Raw genomic sequence first — 18,017 nt, 5'->3', positions numbered from 1 at the left:
TGGGGGCGGCAGGGATGCACAGGGTCGCCCAGAGCTGGACTTGGACCCTGGCTCTTCTGGTCGGTCCCTCCCCTCCCCTACAGCCTCTGCACAGGCTCTGGGGGCCCAGCTCCCTGGTTCAGTCTGCTGCCTCCGCCAGGGAGTCGCACCGGCTCCCCTGCTCTGACCTAGGACGTGGGGGGAACCACCTTGCCTGCTGCAGGCGGTGCTGGTGAAGGTCACGGGAGACGTGATGGGCGTGCTGAGCACAGGGCCGGGGCATCTGAGCTCCTGACCACTCTGGGAGGCTCACCAGCAGTGCTGGCAGGGCTGCATCAGGAGCGAGGACACATCGTCCCTGAGGGGGAGGCTTTCTGACAAGCCGGGTGGGTCCCAGTGCAGCCCCCAAAGGGAGAAAGGCCCCCAAGGAAGGGGCCCTCGGGGATGGGGCTGATTGAGGGACCCGGGTCAGTGTCACCAGTGAGCCTGTCCAGGACTATCCGGGGACCTGGCCAGGGCAGTGAGTCTGCTCGGGGCCCGGGGCCTGGAGCTCTAGCCCCACGTGGCCTCCAGCAGGACAGGGAAGGAGTCGGGGACGGGCCTGGGCTCTTGGCCCGAGGGAGCAGGCCCGGCCCTCACCACTCCAGGCCCCGACGTCCTGTGCACCTTTGGGGCTGAGCTGGCCGCGGGAGCCTCACCCACGGAGCTTGGGGTGCCCAGAAGCACCCTGGAGGTGCAGGGGGCTCCAGGACCACCCGGCCGCCCCCGGGACCCGCCTTGCTTCCCTCAGGCCCCTCGGCCACGTGCTACCTGACTTGTGCTGCCAGCCCGGAAGGGCTCCCTGGGACTGTCGGGGGCACCTGGGGGATGGTGGGAAAGGACTGTGCCGTGGGGGGGGGCTGGAGGCTAGTGGAAGGATGCTGAGGCAGCTGGTGCCTTTGGAGGATCTGGAGCAAGGAAGCACCCGTGCTGGCGTCAGGTTTGTTTCTAAGAAGCTGTTGTCTGTCCTCGTTAAGAGCGTCTAGCCATTGGCATCCCACGGACGGGGTGTGATTGGACAGCCAGATGTCCATGCGCAGTGCTAACGTCCTTGCCTCTGGGGACCATCCTCAGAAACAATCACGGACAGTCTTTACAGAGAGGAAAGGCCTAGCTACTCCGAGGCCGCTCCACTGACCCTAGACTCTGTCTGCCTAGTGGGTCGCCAGTGGACCGCCTTGACCCCCAGTGAGCTGGGCTAAGCCATCACATCCCTATCTGAAGCTCTTGTAACTAGAAGCGGCCAGAGCGCCTTCTGGGCTGACATTGATGGATTCTTCCCGGCCAGGTGGGAGGGAGGGGGAGGTGCGGGCCCGCTCCCCTCCCCTCTGGTCATTAGCTCTGGGAGCCTTCGGGAGAGTCAGGTCAGAACTGATTACTAATTGAATCTGGGTCTGCTCATCCGAAACCGTGTTCTCACCCCTCTCCTGTGAGCCTCCCCGCGCGTCAGGAGCTGGGTCCCAGAGACCCAAATTAAAACCCGGCCGTTTTCCAGGGAGGCTATACAAGTCAGTTAGCTGGCATTTTTTGCACAACGGGCATTTCCAGGCTGCCATCTAATTTAATTTTTGCCTTTCTGTTTTCTTGCTCTGTGCACATAATGTTTCCTCAAGTGTGAATCGTGCTGCTAAAGAGGAAACTCGGGTTGCATGGGCTTGCTTGGAATTCCTTAGGAACGGGCCTTGAATTGGGATGGTTTGTGCTGACCCTGTCATGTTTGGTAAATACGTGGGCTTGAAGTACTGAGCCCAGCTGCATCTGTTCACGTGTTTATTCATTTATTTATTAACTTATCGTTCATTCATTTGCCCACTCACTCATTCTTTTGATCAAATAAGGTGTTTGCTCCTGGGTGGAGGAGAGCTGGAAGGGGAGATTGACTCTTAGGGTACCTAGTACCTAGAGCATGCAGTGCTGGAGGACTAGGGTCCAGACTGTGGGGCAGGGGCTGGGGGACCCCAGAGTACAGCCGTCACTTCCTGTCCAGGACCTTAGCAAAGTTGCATCTTCAAGGGAGCATTTGAGCAGGGTACCAAAGGATGAATAGGAGCTCACCAAGAAAGTATCTCTTTGTAAAAGGAGGGGGCTGGTGGTGAGAGGGGAGCTCCTGGCCGTGTTTCTGGGTAAACCGCAACCCCCCCCCCACCGCAGCCTGGACCCTAACCCTGACCTGCCTAGGGTCTTTCCAACTCATGGAACCATCAGAGAAAGAGTTTCTCAAACAAACCCCACTATCCCTGCAAGGCTTCACGTCCTTACACACAAAACACAGAATGGCACCTACCCTCGGGGCTGCCGCTGGTCGTGGACACCTCGGTTAAAAGCTTCCTCTGCTGGCACTGCAGCTCTGGAAGGCTCTGAGGGCCCCTCTCCACCGGTGGAAATGCGTGTGGCCCCGACGCCCCTCTGCAGCACCGCTGAGAGGACCGAGGCCCAGTCCCCAAGCCCCGCCCCGCCCAGTACACAGCAGGTCACCCACAGGCAGCTCCATTCTCCCTGAAGTGGCCTCTTTCTTTAAAAAGGTAGGCTCTTCCTCCCATCAGCTGAATCCTCATGAAACTCTCTTGGAAGAGAACAAAGTAAAGAAAGCAGCGTGGTGCCCAGGGGCCGGGCACGGGCAGTCGGGCGGGAGAAGAGAGGGTTGTTTCTGGAGTAGCGCTGCCCCAGCCATGGTGGGGGGGGGGGGGTGAGGGCAGGGGTCTTAGGCCGGGCCTGGCAGGGTTCCTGGGAGCCATGGGGTGTGGCGGGCAGGCCTGTCGTGAGGGCCGCTGCGGCCCTGAGGAGGGGGTCGCAGCCTAGGCTGGTGCAGTCCCGTCTGGAGAGGGTCCTCCTGTGTATGGCCTGCCAGGCTCTCCGGAGTCCCTGCCAGGACCTCCTGGCTGATGCTGTTGACCCCTGGCACCTGCTGGGAGCTGGCGTGTCTTCTCGCCAACGTGCCTTCGTATTCCTGAGCAGGGAACTAATGCACCCAGGTCGCATCCCTGGACATCAGGGTCAGATCTCATAATACACCGTTCCTTTCCGGGGAGCCTGGGATGCAGACAGGGCCCAGGGTGTTGGGTGGAAAGCCGTGGCCCCAGGCCTCCTGGGTGCTCACCAGCTGTGCGCACAGATTGGGTAACAGCTGAGCGTCCCCACACTCCTCTTAGAGTGAGAGGAGGTGTGATGCTCAGAGGCTCTCTCTGAACTGATGCTCCAACCTAGGGAACCACCCGTCCCTCATTTACATTCTTCCCAGCCGTGTATGAGACATGCATGTTCCGGACATGGCCTTTGAGGGATTCTGCTGAGGAAGCTGGAGCAGGGATGGCTGTTTGAGAGGGGTCTGTGTGCAGATGGCTGCTGTGGTCTGGGATGAGTCTGGGTCCCTACCAGGGACGAAGTGAAGACCTAGAAGAGGCACCTCATTAGTAGATGCAAGGAGTTGAGGGCGCAGAAATAAACCCTTGCATCGCATCAGCTGATCTTCATCAAGGGCGCCAAGACCAATGGGGAAGCGGTAGTCTTGTCAACAAGTGGCACTGGGACATCTGGATTTCCGTGTGCAAAAGAACGAGGTTGGATCCCTGCCTCACGCCATATATATGCCAGCAGCCTCAACATGGATCAGAGACCTAAATGGTAAGGGCTAAAATGATGAAACTTGTAGCGGAAGACAGGGGTGACTCTTTATGACCTTGGATTTGGCAAAGGATTCTTACATATGACACCAAAAGCACAAGCAACAAGAGAAAAATAGAGAAATGGGACTTCACCGAAACGAAAAACTTCGGTGCCTCAGAAGACACCATCAAGAAAGTGAAAAGACAGCCCACAGAACGGGAGAACATATTTGCAAATTGTGGATCTGATAAGGGACCTTTATCTAGAATATATATAGGACCCCTCCAACTCAGAAATGAGAAGACAATTAACACAATTTTAAAATTGTCAAAGGATCTGAGTAGACATTTCTTCAAAGAAGATAGACGTGAATAACCAGATGCCAGCTCTCACGAGTCAGCAGGAAAATGCAAATTAAGCACACGGTAAGACGCTGCTTCATACCCCAAAGCGTGGCTTAGACTCCAACCGTCAGATGACAACAACTGTTCCCGAGGGTGTGGAAAAATCGGAACCCTCCTACGCTGCTGGTGGGAATGTAAAAGGGAGCAGCTGTTTTGGAAAAATGATCCTGATTAAACAAGAGTTATCCTGGGATCTAACAGTTCCACTCCGAATGGAATCCTAGGTATTCCCCAGGAGAAATGAAAATATACATCCACTCTGTCGACTGAAAAAAAATGGCACAACGTGAGGGTTGGGAGTTGAGTTTTATTTGGGGCACAGTGAGGACTACAACCCAGGAGACAGCCTCTCAGAGAGCTCTGAGGGACTGCTCCAAAGAGGCGGGGGGAAGGTCAGCATAGATGAGATTTTGGTGAAGGGGGGAGTCCATGCAATCAAGCACATATTTTCTGCAGAAGGTTTCTGCAAGTCCCGAGGAGCAGACGTCACCGTGAAGGAGTTGAGTGCTTCCCTACAGAAGAGGAGATGCAAGAATTGTGCTCATAAAATCTCCTGAAAAGATCTATCTGAAGGCCTGTGCTGACAGTTTTTCCCGGAGCACAGAGAGCCTGTTTCCTGATCTCCACCCTGAACTCCTTTCGGGGCGGGGGCGGGGGGTGTTGAAGGTCAGCAGCTGCACCGGCTCAGGATTTAATCCTCGTAGAGGTAGACGACACGTGCCAGTTTGTAGCTGGCAACTCAGAAACGTGTCCACACACATTCACAGAAGCCCCTGCCCTGCCAGACGGAAGGTGGAAACAGCCCAGACGTCCATCAGTGGACAGATGGGCAAACGGAGCGGAGTGTGTCCGTATAATGGAACGTTACTGAGCTGTACAAAAGAACGAGGATTGACACACGTTCAGCTGGATGAACCTGGAAAGCAGGACGCTCAGGGAAGAAGCCAGACCCAGAGGGCACGTGGTGTGTGATTCTGTTTACGTGGGACAGGCAGATCCGGAGAGACAGAGAGCAGATTAGTGGCTACCAGGGGCTGGGGAGTGATAGGTAGGGGAACGGGCTTTCTTTAGGGGGGATGAAGAGGCCCTAAAACTGACGCGACGGATGCACGGCTCTGGACGCACTGAAACCACTGAATGATGCACTTTTAAGTCGTGAATCGTAAGGTGTGTGAATCGAGGCAAAGCCCACACACGTGCACAGAGCTGATGAGGGGGGTGAACTGGGAAGGCGGGGTGGGGGGGCCTTGCACGAGGCAGGGGGCGGGGGAGACGTGACGGGGGCGGGGCCGGCACTCCAGTCACCCCTGAGCAGTGAGGACCAGGAGTCAGGACGCGGGCTGTTCTACAGCCTGGTTGGGTTGGAGCTCAGGTTGGAGAAGGTCTGACAGGGGAGGCGAGTGTAGACCACTGTTCCTTAAACTCTGATGGCAGCGCCCGGCGTCTGCTTTGTAGGATACGGTAAAAATCACATAACTGGGAAACAAAATTTCAGAGAGCGTTTGAGTCGAAGTCTGCTTTGTGTTCGATCCAGCAGAGCCTGGACGGCCCCTCTGTGTCACACTGGCCTCGCGGCATAAGGAGCAGCGTGGGCCGCGGCCTCAGCAGCCCCCCCCCCGCCAAGGTCCTGTGAAGGGGCAGGGAGGCTGGGACCTGGCTTTGAGGCTCAGAAGCGAAAGGGAAGGAAACGTGAGGCCTTTAGATGCTGGTGAAGAGAACGAGGCAACGGAGAGGAACGGAGAAGCTGGGAGTGGCTGGAAATTCCCAGAAGGGTGTTAGGGGTTAGGGGCCCAGGGCTGCCTCGGGGGACGGGCAGCTCCCCGCTGCGAGGACCAGACGGAACCCAGAGGCCCATGCCTGGGTGGCCCTTAGTTCTCCATCAGGCGGGGGTCTTGGTGTTTCAGCGCCCAGCTCTGCAGCCTCACCTGATCACCCTGCTTCTCCCCAGGGCCATTGCAGCATCGCTAGGGTGGGTGCAGAGGCAGAAGCATGAGATGAGAGGAGGGGGCCGTCACGGGCAGCACAGACCTGATGGGGGCTGAACCGGGCAGATGCGGTAGCAAAAACTCCGGAAGGCTTCCTGGAGGAGCTGAGCCCTGTGTCCCACGGAGGTGGCCATGCCCACCTGCGTTGCCCCGTGGCCCTGCTTGTGCCCTAGAACTCCCAGAGTGTCCTTTAGCAGCAGACTTGAATGAGTGGTCACCCCACCTCCACGTCCAGACCCAAGACTCCGTTCTTTGAGAGGAAAGAGGACAGGATTCAGAGTGGACAGCAGGCCTCCGTCTTTGGGGGCAAAAGCTTTTAGGTGTTTTAATACTTGGAAAAGTGAGTATGCATATTTAGAAACCTGTGTTTGCCCTCTGTGCAGCTGAGTGGCCTCCAGCAGTTCGGCTCAGCTCTGCGAGCTGTGGGTAGAGGAGCAGCAGAGGTGCGAGTGAGGGTCCAGCCCTGCCTGGCCTCCTGCACCACCCTTTATCTGTGTCACCTGCTCTCTGGAGTCTGTTAGACCTGCCCCCCGTGGTGGGCCGAGCAGGCTTGCAGTGACTTGCAAGAGTCGTGTTAAATTTTCAGAAATTTTGTGAGCTAACTGCTATATACAGCCGTTCGTAAGAAGTAAGTTATTTAACCCTTACCTGTACATAAATTATATTAAAAAGAAAGTTATCCACCTTAAGGCTCCAAAAAAAGAACAAGCTAAACCCAAATCAAGTAGAAGGAAGAAAATAACAAAACTTAGAATGGAAATACATAAAACAGAGACTAGAAAAAACAGTGGACATCAACTAAACCAAAAGTTAATTATTTGAAAGATACACAAAAATATCGAAACTTTATTTTTAACTAGACTGATCAGAGAAAGAGAGAGAAAAGGCTCGGATTACTAAAGCAGAAACTAAAGGGAGGACCACCCTCTTTATTTTTACTATCCTTCACAGAAACACAAAGGGTGGAGAAGAATACTATAAACCGCTGTGTGCCAACACATTAGGTAACTTGGATGAAAGGGACACCTTCCTAGAAACACACAAATTGACTTAAGAAGAAATAGAAAGTCTGAGTAGACCCATGACAAGTCAAGACAGTGAGTTAATAATCTAATAACATCCTAGCAAGAAAAGCCCGGGACCAGATGGTTCCACTGGTGAATTCTACCAAATTTAGAGAAGAATTAATGTCAATTCTTCTCAAACTCTTCCAAACAAAACACTTCTTGACTCACTCCATGAGGCTGGGTTTACCCCGATACCAAAAGTATCAGGAAAAGGCATTACAAGGAAACTACAGACCTCATAGATACAGATGCAGAAATCCTCCACAAAACACTAACAAGCTGAGTCCAGGAGAGTGTGAAAAGGATTGTACGTCACGACCAAGGAGGATTTATCTCAAGGGTGCGAGAGTGGATCAACGTAAGAAAATCAGTAGCTGTGATGTATGGTATTAATAGAATAAAGATCGGAAGTCACACGATCGCGTTAAGAGCTACAGAAGCAGCATTTAACAAAATCCAACATCCTTCCAAGATAAAAACGCTCAGCGAACTAGAAACAAAAGGGAACGTCTCAGCGTGACAGAGGGCATCTATGAAAAGCCACCGGGCGGCATCGTGCTCAGTGGGAAGACTGGACGCTTTTGCCCCACGATCAGGAACGAGGCGAGGATGTCTCCTCTGGCCACTGTTCAGCATTGTCCTGGCAGCATGGCCAGGGCAGCTGGGAGACACGTAACCAGAAGTCATCCTGATGGGAAAGGAAGAAGTAAAGCTATCTATTCACAGATGATGTGATCTTCTGCAGAGAAAATCTGAAGGAATCCCCCCCCGTACACGCTTAAAAGTAATAAAGGAGTTTGGCAAGGTCAGTACACAGAACTCAGTGGAATTTCTCCACAATGGTAGGGAGCAATCTGAAAATGATCTCAAGAAAATAATTCCACTTGCGGTAGCTTCAGAAAGAATGAAATACTCAGAAATAAATTTAGCGGAAGTGCCAGACTCGTGCACTGAAAGCTATAAAACAGAAAGCTAATAACGTCGCCTCCCTCATCTTACACACTTTAACCAGCATTTGAGGATTATGTGTGTAGAGAAGAAGTATCTGTGCAACATCTCGGAGGAGATTCTCTCCAGGAACCAGGAGCTGATGTGCCCCAGCGTGTGGTGGGAACCCTCGTGCTCTGATGGCAGCCGTTAGCAGGGACGCTTGTGACATTATTCAGAGAAGGGTGCGGGGGGCTCGGCGCTGATCTGCAGACAGGTCTGCAGGCCGCCTGCCTCCCGTCCCGCGCCTGTAGCTCAGGGACATCGCAGACGCTCGTCGTGGCGGGGGCGTGCGTGAGACCCTGTTACACAGGGCTCTGCCCAGGGTCCCCTGCGAGTCCCCAGGCCCTGTCCAGGCCGATGCAGGCAGGTCCCCCTCCCTGAGATTGTTGATCCTCTGTCTCCTTCAGGAAGGAGGGCAGAGGGGGCGCTCAGCTCCGGAGCCCCTGACCCTGGGCGGAGTTTAAATTTGGATTTTTTCAGGACCCCCCAGGCAAAGCTGCAGTTGACGTGGGCGCGTCAGAGCTCTGCGAACAGTTCCTAAAGGCCGGCATGTACAGGTTTACGTGGTCACCAGGGCCTTGCTGAAGGCTTTAAATGAATCACTGGTTTTATTTCCACAGACGCCCATTGAGGGAAGCAGTCTTATCCGCCCCCCTTTAAAGACTGGAGACTGGACCACAAGGGGGATGGAGCTTGCCCCAAGTGGTCAGCTGCAGCCTGGAGGCCCCTGGGTTTCAGTGCCCCCCAGGAAGCCACAGTGCCCTCTGGGAAACACCCAGCAGTGCTGAGAGGCCCAGACCTGGGTGAAGAATGAGAGCAGCCCAGGCTGTTGGCCTCAGCGAGGACCCCGGGGAAGACGGGACAAAAGGTCCTGACTGTGTCCTGAGATGTGTGGGGGAGTGGAGGAAGCACGAGACCCCAGGGGAGGAAACTGTGGACTCAGGCCGCGGCTACCTGGGAAGACTTCCTGCAAGAGATGACACCTGCGCTCATCACTGGGCCATGGCTGCCCGGAGCAGGTGGGCGTCAGCTGGCAGCAAACCAGGGTGCTTGCTGGCTGCTGGGCAGTGGGTACCGTCACGGGCAGAGTCTCTGAGAGCCGTGCCGAGGACACAGTGCCCGTCAGAACCCGTGGTTGAGTCCCCCTTCCTTCCTGGGCTGGCGGCTGCAGAGGAGGGAGGCAGCGGCCCCTCTCTCTCATCCACACCTTGCTCACGTTCACACGTGCCAGCACAGGGTCACACTGGTGCTCAGCTTGGTGGCAGGGCCGTCCTTGGCCCCAGTCCATTGCCCGGCTCTGGGCCCGCAGAGGGAGATACCCCAGCCGCCGCGGTCTAGCGCCGGGGGGCCCTGCCGGGGGGTCGACCTTGTGGAGGGAGAGAGTGGGTGCAACCCGCCTGCCATGCTGGTCACGTCCACTCCCGAGGGTGGAGGTCACAGGAGCTGGACACCATGGGTCCCGTTGCTCCCAGGGAGTCCAGCCCCTTTTTCAGGGAGTCCAGCTTCTGTAGAGCAGACAGACCCTGGCACCGTTAGTTTCAGGGCAGGCCCAGGAAGTGGGGTGTGGTAGGGACCCCTCTGGGAGGAGGGTGGGGCCCGGCATCCTTTACTAGCCTCTCCTTCCCGCCGAAATTGCCGGCCTCGTTAGGCGAGGCCCCCGCGGCTTTCCTCTGTGCTCTGGAGCGGCTACCCCCACCCGGGGCTGGGAAGGCATCCCTCCCGGGCCTCCTGGCGAGGAGTGGCTTCCCTAGGGGCTGAGTGTGGGCCCTGGGGCTCTGCACCTCCCAAGGAGGCCCTTCTTTGAGGGAAGCTCAGGCTCTTTCATGTGATTTGAAATTTCAAACTCGGTTCAGTAGCGTGGTAAAAACCAAATCAAAACCAGGGAAATTGTCGACAAAACAATTGCATTTGAATCCAGGGAGCCGGCCTGCCCCCATGTCCTGCTGGCTCCGGGCATGGTACACAGGGGCAGCTCTGGTCGCTTTCAGGACCCGCGTGGAGGGCGCAGCCTTCCAGGTAGGGCTTGGGGAGGCGGGAGGGGCCGAGTCCTTTGACCAGCTCCTCAGGCCGTGGTGGGGGGCAGGGGCTGATCCCCACCTGCTGGGAGCGCGGGTGGTGTCTGACGGCCTTTTGGAAGATCTCTCAGGGCACTGGGTGCTGGGAGAGGTCAGGCTGGTGATGGAAGCGGCAGTGACGGTGGACGGGCGAGTCAGGAGGCCGGGTGGTGGCACTCACCGTGGGGTTGTTGAGAAACTGGAGGGAGAAGCCCTGAGCCCGGCCCTGGGCGCGGCCTGAGCACGGTGCAGAGAGGTGTCTGTGCCGACCGAGGGGGCCCTGGGCGTGGCCTGAGCGCTGTCCCCCGGCAGGTGTGGCTCACCTGTGGGCCAGGGAGCAGGTACCCAACAGGGGCCTGGAGGCAGGTCCAGGGGCTCCCCTGGGTGGTGTGAAGGGGAGTGAGGTCAGCAGGGAGGAAGCTCAGGACAGGAATACGGCTCCTGGCCAGGCCGCGACCGCCGCTCAGAGCCCGGGCTGGGGGAGGGACGGCAGCGTCCGGCAGGGCGGCGATGGCAGCGTCCCCTTCCTTGCTCTCCAGGGCTGTAGTTGGGTGGGGGGGAGGAAGGAGGCCCGCGCAGCAGGGAGCTGCAGAGGTGAGTGAAAGTGTCCCTTTAATTTTTCAGATGCCCGGCAGGATCGGCAGAGCCTGCCTGCCTGATGGGCGAGAGGCAGCCGCGTTTGCCGCCGGAGCCCGGGGCCTGGTGGTCGGAGGAGCCCTGGGAGGGGCGTGGGCGCTTCGGGTCAGTGCGACCCCGTGAGGATGGTCCTCTGCATCGGCCGGAAGGGCCCTCCTCGCCTGTGCCTTAGCTGCTTTTGGTTTAGCTTTACTGTCCTCATTTTAAGTGTCCTCGGCTGGTAGCCGAGCAGCTGATCTAACGCAGATTTTACCGGTAACTGGGGGAGGTACGGTGTTCACGACCTGGGTCCACAGCTTCGGGAGCGGGGCGCCGCCCGTGAATGTCAGAGTCGGGGCCCCCATACGGGGGTTAAGTACCCGAGTCCTTGCAGGTCCAGCGCCCAGCTGCCCACATGACCTTGGCCGTCACCTCCACCCTGAGCACCAAGGGTCCCTCCAGGGTGGACGTAAGGGCAAAGGGCAAACTGCAGGACCCTGGACCCAGCGATCCGTGTTTCCTAGGTGACTGGGCTGTACAACCTCCTGGGGCAGCAAACCAAAGATGCAGGCGTGTGTTTTTGTTTTTGTTTTTTAACATCTTTATTGGGGTATAATTGCTTTACAGTGGTGTGTTAGTTTCTGCTTTATAACAAAGTGAATCAGCTATACATATACATATGTTCCCGTGTGTTTTTAAAGAGATGCATCATCGCCTTTGAATGCGAATGTGCCTCTGACACCTGAACAGAAGCACCAGGGAGAAGAAAACAAATGCAGCCCTTCCTCACGAAAGGCTTTCCCTCCAGCATCAGGCATCCCTGGTGTCCATGGGAATCCAAGTCTATACAGTTACAGATTCATAACGATGCCCGTGTAGGCAAGTTCAGAAACGATTTCGTTGCATAGGATGTAGAAGTCCAAAGTAAGTGTTTATTCTTTTACAAAATACTTTAACTGAGATGTAACACACGCAGGCTTGCACTACTCGCCCGCCGGAGTCTGGATGCTTCACCCCCCACCCCAGTCCTACCCCCTCCCGTTACTAGTGCCCCGTCTTCTGGAACCTCGCGTTAATGGAATCAGACAGTACACAGACTTCTGTGTCTGGCTTCTCTCACTCACCGTGTCTGTGAGATCAACCTCGATGTGTGAAGCGACATCTTGTTATTTTTATTGCTGTGTGGAATTCCATTGCGTGGCTGTACCGTCATTTATCTGTCTGTCCTAAAGAAGATGGGTGTTTGGGTTATCTTGAATTTTCAGTTATTATGAGTGCCGTGGCTGTGAACATGTGTGTGTGTCTTTTCGTAGACATGCACACTCATTAATGGTGGGCGTATGTATACCCAGCAGTGGCACAGGTGCAAATCGGCTATGGTAGGTCCGCCCGAAGCGATTCTCAAAGTGCCTGTACCATTGGAGCCGTCCCCAGCGGTGTATGGCAGTGCCATTTGCTCTGTGTTCTAATCAGCACTCGTTGTCGTTGGTCTTTTTAGTTTAGCCGTCCCGTGGGGGAGTAGTGTGGCAGCTTGTTTGGGTGTTGACGTGCGTCCCTCGTTGAGCGGTTAATAACAAGTGTGATTCCCCAGGCTTCCTGGGCGGGTGGAAAGCATCTCTCGTGAAGCATCTGTCAAAGGACTGGGCGGTTCGTTCCGTGATTCCCAGGAGCGCTTTCTTTATTCTGAGTCTGAGTCCTGCACTGGGGGCTTGTACTGCTAACATCTTCTCCCAGCCTGGTGTGGTCACTGGCTTACTGGTGTGTTTGGATGAACAGAAATTCCCAATTTTAACTAGGTCTGATTTACCGGTCTCTCCTCTTACGTCATGTGTTTTGCTGGTCGGGGGCTGGTCCCTCGTGTCCTCCCACGAGCTCTGTCGTCCACGTCACACATGCGGGTCTGTGATCCAATTCTTATTGATATTTTACGTGGTCTCAGACGGACCTCAGATCTCATTTCCAGCATCGCTTTTGAAAAGTTCTAACCTTTCTAGCTCATAACAATTGTAGGTAAAGTTCGGAAGCATGATTTTGAAGCAGAATGGAAGAGCTGGGTCCTTTCCCTGATTATGTGATGCTAATTATGTCCTACTATCTAATCAGCTGAGAGCTGGGGCTGAGCTCACCGTGGATAGCTATATATACTTACCCCACCCCACCCCCGCCGGCCTGGAACGCTAACAAGGTCATGGAATCTCTGTCTTCCTGTTTCCTTTTCCACCTTCCTGAGCATCTCAGGCTGGAGTTGGCAGGAGGAAGTGACAGCTGATTCTCCCCACATTCCCCCCGATGCCCCCGCTCTGCGTCCACCCAGCCCTGGCCTTGTGGGTCCTCCCACGTGGGTGCAGGGCGGGGCCCCACAGGGTGAGGATGCTGGCCTTGCACTGTTGCCCTGAGGGCAGGACAGACGGACAGGCAGAAGAGGGGTCCGGCCTGCTCCTCCATCCGGAGCTGTCGGCCTGGGGTGGGTCCTTGTGCCCGTTGATGGGCCACGCTGCACCCGCAGACGGTGGGGGGATCTCTTCTCTCTGGCGTGGTCCGGCAGCCGGCAGAGGACCCCGTGTCCCGGTTCTCCCAGCTCTGTGCTCTGGGGAGACAGGCCGATCTCTTGTCCTGCTGAAGACTGGGCCACATGTCTTCTTCCACATTGTCTGGCCGGATCGGGTGTTTTTCCTTCGTCTGTTTGATTTTAATTAATAGGCGTTATTTTTAGAGAAGTTTTCGGTTCACAGAAAAGCAGAGCAGAAAGTACAGAGTGTTCCCACATGCCCCCGTTCCCATTGTTAGCATTAAGGATGGCATTGTTAGTGCATTTGTTACAAGTGAGGGGCCGACAGTGATACGCTGTTATTAGCCAAAGTCCGCCGTTCACATCAGGTTCCATCTCTGTGTTGTGCGGTGTCTGGGTTTTGCCGAATACGTCGTGTCAGGGACCGTGTCGGGGACGGTATCACACAAAATAGTTGCACTGCCCTAGAGCCTGCTGTTGGAGCTAGCTGGCACTCCACAAGGCTCGGGGGCCGTTCCCTGAGACGGGGGGGGGTTCCCTGTGGCAGGTGGGAGGGAGCTGGTACCTGGGGTATGCCTGCCCCTGCGCCCTGGCCGGGCCCCGAGGCCTGGCTCCATGCAGGGCAGCCCCGAGGCCGACATCATGCCCCTGGAGGTCAACAGGGAGGCCGGAATGCGGCTGCTTCTTCCCCTTCATGCCAGGAAGCCAGTCTGATGGTGAGCTGGGAGGTGAGATGCTGAGCCACGCCTGTGCTCCCAAGGGCAGCCCACCCTCCCAGAGCCCGGCCCCACGGAGGAGCCAGCGCCGGGGGGGCAGCCGTCGTCAGGCGGCCCGGATCTATGCTGTCGCCAGGCCAGAGTCGGTGCAGGACGCCCACGGAAGGGGGACCCAGTTCGTCCAGAGACCTGGCGGAGCACCTGCCAGCCATGGCGGGGGTGGGGTGAGACTGAACCCCGAAGGTGGAGCCTGGGCTTCCTGCTCCCCTCCCCCAGAGCACCCACTCTTTCCTGTGCCCACCTCCTGCCCGGCTGGAGAGGCTTCCGTCCACACTGGCAGCCCTGTCTGTCTGGGGAAACCCAGACGAGGACCCTGAGGATTGAGGGGCAGAGGGCAGCAGGGCACGGTCCCTGTTTTGCCAAGAAGAGCTAGTAGGGCTTCTGGAAGGCAGGTGCTGGGTGCCCCGCGAGGAGATTGGAGGAGGGGGCCCAGAGCCGGCACCCCGTGCAGCCAGGCCCAGTGCCCTGGGGCCTAAGAGCGCCAGCCTGGGAGCCAGAATCACCCCTTCCCAGCCTGGTTACCGCCGCCGAACGGCGTAATCATCCATCTGCCTCGTGCCTTCCACCCAGGAGATGAGCGCATGCTGCAGTGAGAGGGACTGCGGCCCCCGAGAGTCAGGAGGCAGAAGACAAGGGGAGAGGCTGGAAACCTTCTAATAAAATTGCATTTCCTGAAATAGCCGTGACCGTGATGGTGATGTGCCTGCCGCCATATTGGTTCTGACACGGGTACCACACACACGTTAGCGACGTCTCCACGTTCGTCCTGCACCTGGGTCCCGGGCTGCTCTCTCCTGTTGATGTTTATTTATCTCGCGGGCTTTGGGGAATAGCGAGGCTGCCCAGCGCGCCAGCACTGCATTGTGACCCACCGCCCACTTAATTCAATTTCTCTTCTGTTCTGACTCTGCTGACAAAAGTAATCGGCGTTTGGCTGCCAGGGCTGCACTTTCCACCGAGAGCTGAGTCTCCAGGTGTCCCCGATGTCCCCGGCCTGAGACGGCTGCACGCCTCGTTCTCGGGATGGGCAGAGCCCCCAACACCCCCTGCTGCCCTGATTCCCAGCCCAACGGGGCAGAGGAGGTCCCCTCTTCAACTTTAATGGATTAATCGAGATGACAGCAAAAGCCTAAGTGATATAACTGGGCATGGCTTCATCTCCAAAACCCTTAAAAAAGGAGAGTGGGACCCACGGAGACCCATTCAGGCTAAAGGCACCTCTGGGTCCCTGATTCAAGCCTAGTCACTTGCATTCTTCCATCAGGACAAGTCGTGTCGGGAAGGGCAGCGTGCGTCTGTCTCCCTCCAGCTGGCGCCACCCCCAGTAGGGGAGGGAGCCCATCCTCAGCCTGACCTGGGTCACTAGCTGCCCGTGAGCCTCAGGTCACCTCTGAGGAGTGAGCATGACTGACCTGCCCCAGGCCAGCAGGGATTCCCAAGGCTCCAGGTGGCAGGTTCCTTGGAGAAGAACCTACGAGAAAGGGTCCTTTTAGAGTCCCTCCCAGGAGCAGTTTAGCACCGTGGCCTCTCTTTCTGAACAAGGACAGTTTAAATGGTCCAGAACTGGGCACTGTGGGCTGTGGCATCGTTCCGGAGCACCTGCTCTGTGGCAGGTGAAGCACCTGTCCTCGGGCACCTCCCCAGCCCCTGTCCCTCCCGGACTTTGCACAAGGGGAGTCCATGCTCACCAGTGGCCGAATAACAGGACATCACAGAGCTCAGATCCCACAGACCCCCACGCGGGGCTACCTCCTGCCTGAGCTAGCCTCAGTTCAGCTCGTCGGGAATGGAAAATCGGGACCTCCGGCCCCTCCTCCTTCTGGCAGGCTGCCCTGGTCAGCTGTCCAAGCCTGTGTGAATCACAGAAAGATGAAGGGTGGACTTTAGGAGCCAGATAACCTGGTCTTGGGTTGTGCGTTTAAATCCTCTCGGAGGGGGTGGCTCTGGGCTGTGAATGCGCCGTGGGGCTGGCGCCTGCGGCCCCCAATCCCATAACTTGCTGCTTCTCGGGATGGCCTCCCTTAATTGTGGCTTTCGTGATAAATAAATGCAGTATCTGTTACCACTCCTTTATGGAGGGTGTTCGTGCCCTGCAGAGGTCGTTATGATTTGGCACCCGGAGAGGTTTGGAGCTGTCTTTAATGGAGGGTCTCGCTGGAACAAGGCTCTGTGGACAGACCACTTAGAAGGTGCTGGGAGGCCCATCCAGTACGCACTCGATAAACGCGCCCCCATGCGCTCTGTTGAACTCACGCGGCCAAGCCTGTGGCCGCTGTCAGCTCAGACCCAGGAGAGCACTGGCTCAGGCCAGCCCCCCACCCTGCCTGACCCTGCAGAGGAGGCTCGAGGGCCGAGGATGGAGGGGGGTCTGCTGGGGGCGGCCTGGGCAGAACGGAGCCCAAGGTCAAAGCTCCCAGCAGGACGGAGCTGATTCGGAGCCACTGGGTAACGACCCTGTAAACTTGCCAGCTCATCAGGCTGTAGGAAATGCGGGGTCGAGGCATTTTGTCCCGGCCCTGACGGCGAGGAGGCACCTCCCGTGTTGGATGAGGGCGATTTTACATGATGGAGACGATGACTAACAGCGGCTTCTCCGCAGCAGGCTTTACGGGCCTCTGGTGACTATATTCTATGTAATAAATATGGCAGGGAAGCACCGTCTCGTGGCCGGGGAGGGCCTCCACTCCTGCAGGGAAGTCAGAACATCCAGCCCAACTGAACCGGGAGTGTGAGGCCTTTGGTGTCTCCTGCTAGCCCTGCTGTCGGGGCAGAGCCGTGTCCAAGGGGACCTGCCGTCCGCAGAATGTCCCTGCAGCACACCCCACACGAGCAGGCAGGTTTGTCAGGGGATCGCCCAGGCCCCGCAAGCCCCACGGGCACCCTGGACATGCAGGCAAGACTGCGGCCCCTCCCCCAAAATAGCTGGAGGGAGGCTCACCTGCGACTCAGCCCGGCTCCTGCTGCAGCCCCGGCCAGGCTCGCAGGAGGAGAGAAGCTGCCTGTCTCCAAGACTTGAATGCTGTCCGACACCTGGGGAGTGAGCCCAGGGCGTGGATCTGGTTACTTGGGTTCCAATCATGAGTCTTTCACTGAGTAACGGTGTGTCTTTGAAGAAACCTCCTAGCCTCCCCGAGTCTGCTCTCTCATCTGTAAAATGGGTACAATGCCGGCTTCAAGGACCAGAGCTAACGTGGGTAGGCGGTAACGATCATTGTGTCACGTTTATCAGTCTCAGCTCTCGTGACGTCTTTCATCCCGTGAATTTCCCTCTCCTGGACCTTGACTGCAAGCACTCATAGCCTTCCCTTGTATTTCAACACCGGTTATTAGGCTGTAACTGATGAACTCTGGGAGGGTTGGTTTGCGGGAACTTCTGCTGCCTACCTCGGCCCGTGATACAATCGTCCCCTTTGACACTTATCTTTAAAACTAGCCCTGAGTATTAATTATTTGTGGTAGGTGATTTGGACAGGAGGGAAAAGATAATGTAAGAAGAAGATAGAAGTATCTTTTTTTCATAGCTTCTTTGAAAGGACTCATTTTTCTCTTGTGCATCAGGGAACAAAAGCCCACGGGTGGAAGACGTGGCTGAAGGTCAGGGGCACATTTCCTGTGAACACGGTTCGTGCCATGTGATTCCTCGGCTGGGTATAGAATGGCAGCTCACATTCGCTTCCCGTCAGGGCTTTCAAGGCGTCGCTCACATTCACGTGGCCTCTAACGCCCGTGATGGCTGTGTGTCCTGACATCAGTGACCTCCCGTGCCCTGGACACCCTTCTTCCCCTCCCACCCCAGAGCCTTTTGAAACTTTCTTTGGAACGTCCACACTCAGAATCGTCCATGGGTTACAGCCAGGTGTGTTGACATTCGGCGGGCACTTGGGATGGAGACTCCAGGTTTGCTGGGAATGTGTCCATACGATCTCTGATCACCTCCCCTCAACCTGTGTTCTTTCCTGATAGAACAGTTGCTCTCAGTGGGGAGCAGAAGCTGGA

General features: G+C 56.6%; 1 protein-coding gene across 2 annotated transcripts in view; it reads left to right on the top strand.

Moving 5' to 3' along the window:
• TAFA5 (TAFA chemokine like family member 5) overlaps window positions 1-18,017 on the top strand; it is a 192,191-nt gene that overhangs the window by 123,124 nt on the left and 51,050 nt on the right. The window lies entirely within an intron of this gene.

This window comes from Phocoena sinus, chromosome 10 (genome assembly GCF_008692025.1).
Source record: "Phocoena sinus isolate mPhoSin1 chromosome 10, mPhoSin1.pri, whole genome shotgun sequence".
NCBI classification, from domain to species: domain Eukaryota; kingdom Metazoa; phylum Chordata; class Mammalia; order Artiodactyla; family Phocoenidae; genus Phocoena; species Phocoena sinus.
Note: the sequence above shows the minus strand (reverse complement) of the source record. Positions and strands in the feature narration are given on the sequence as shown.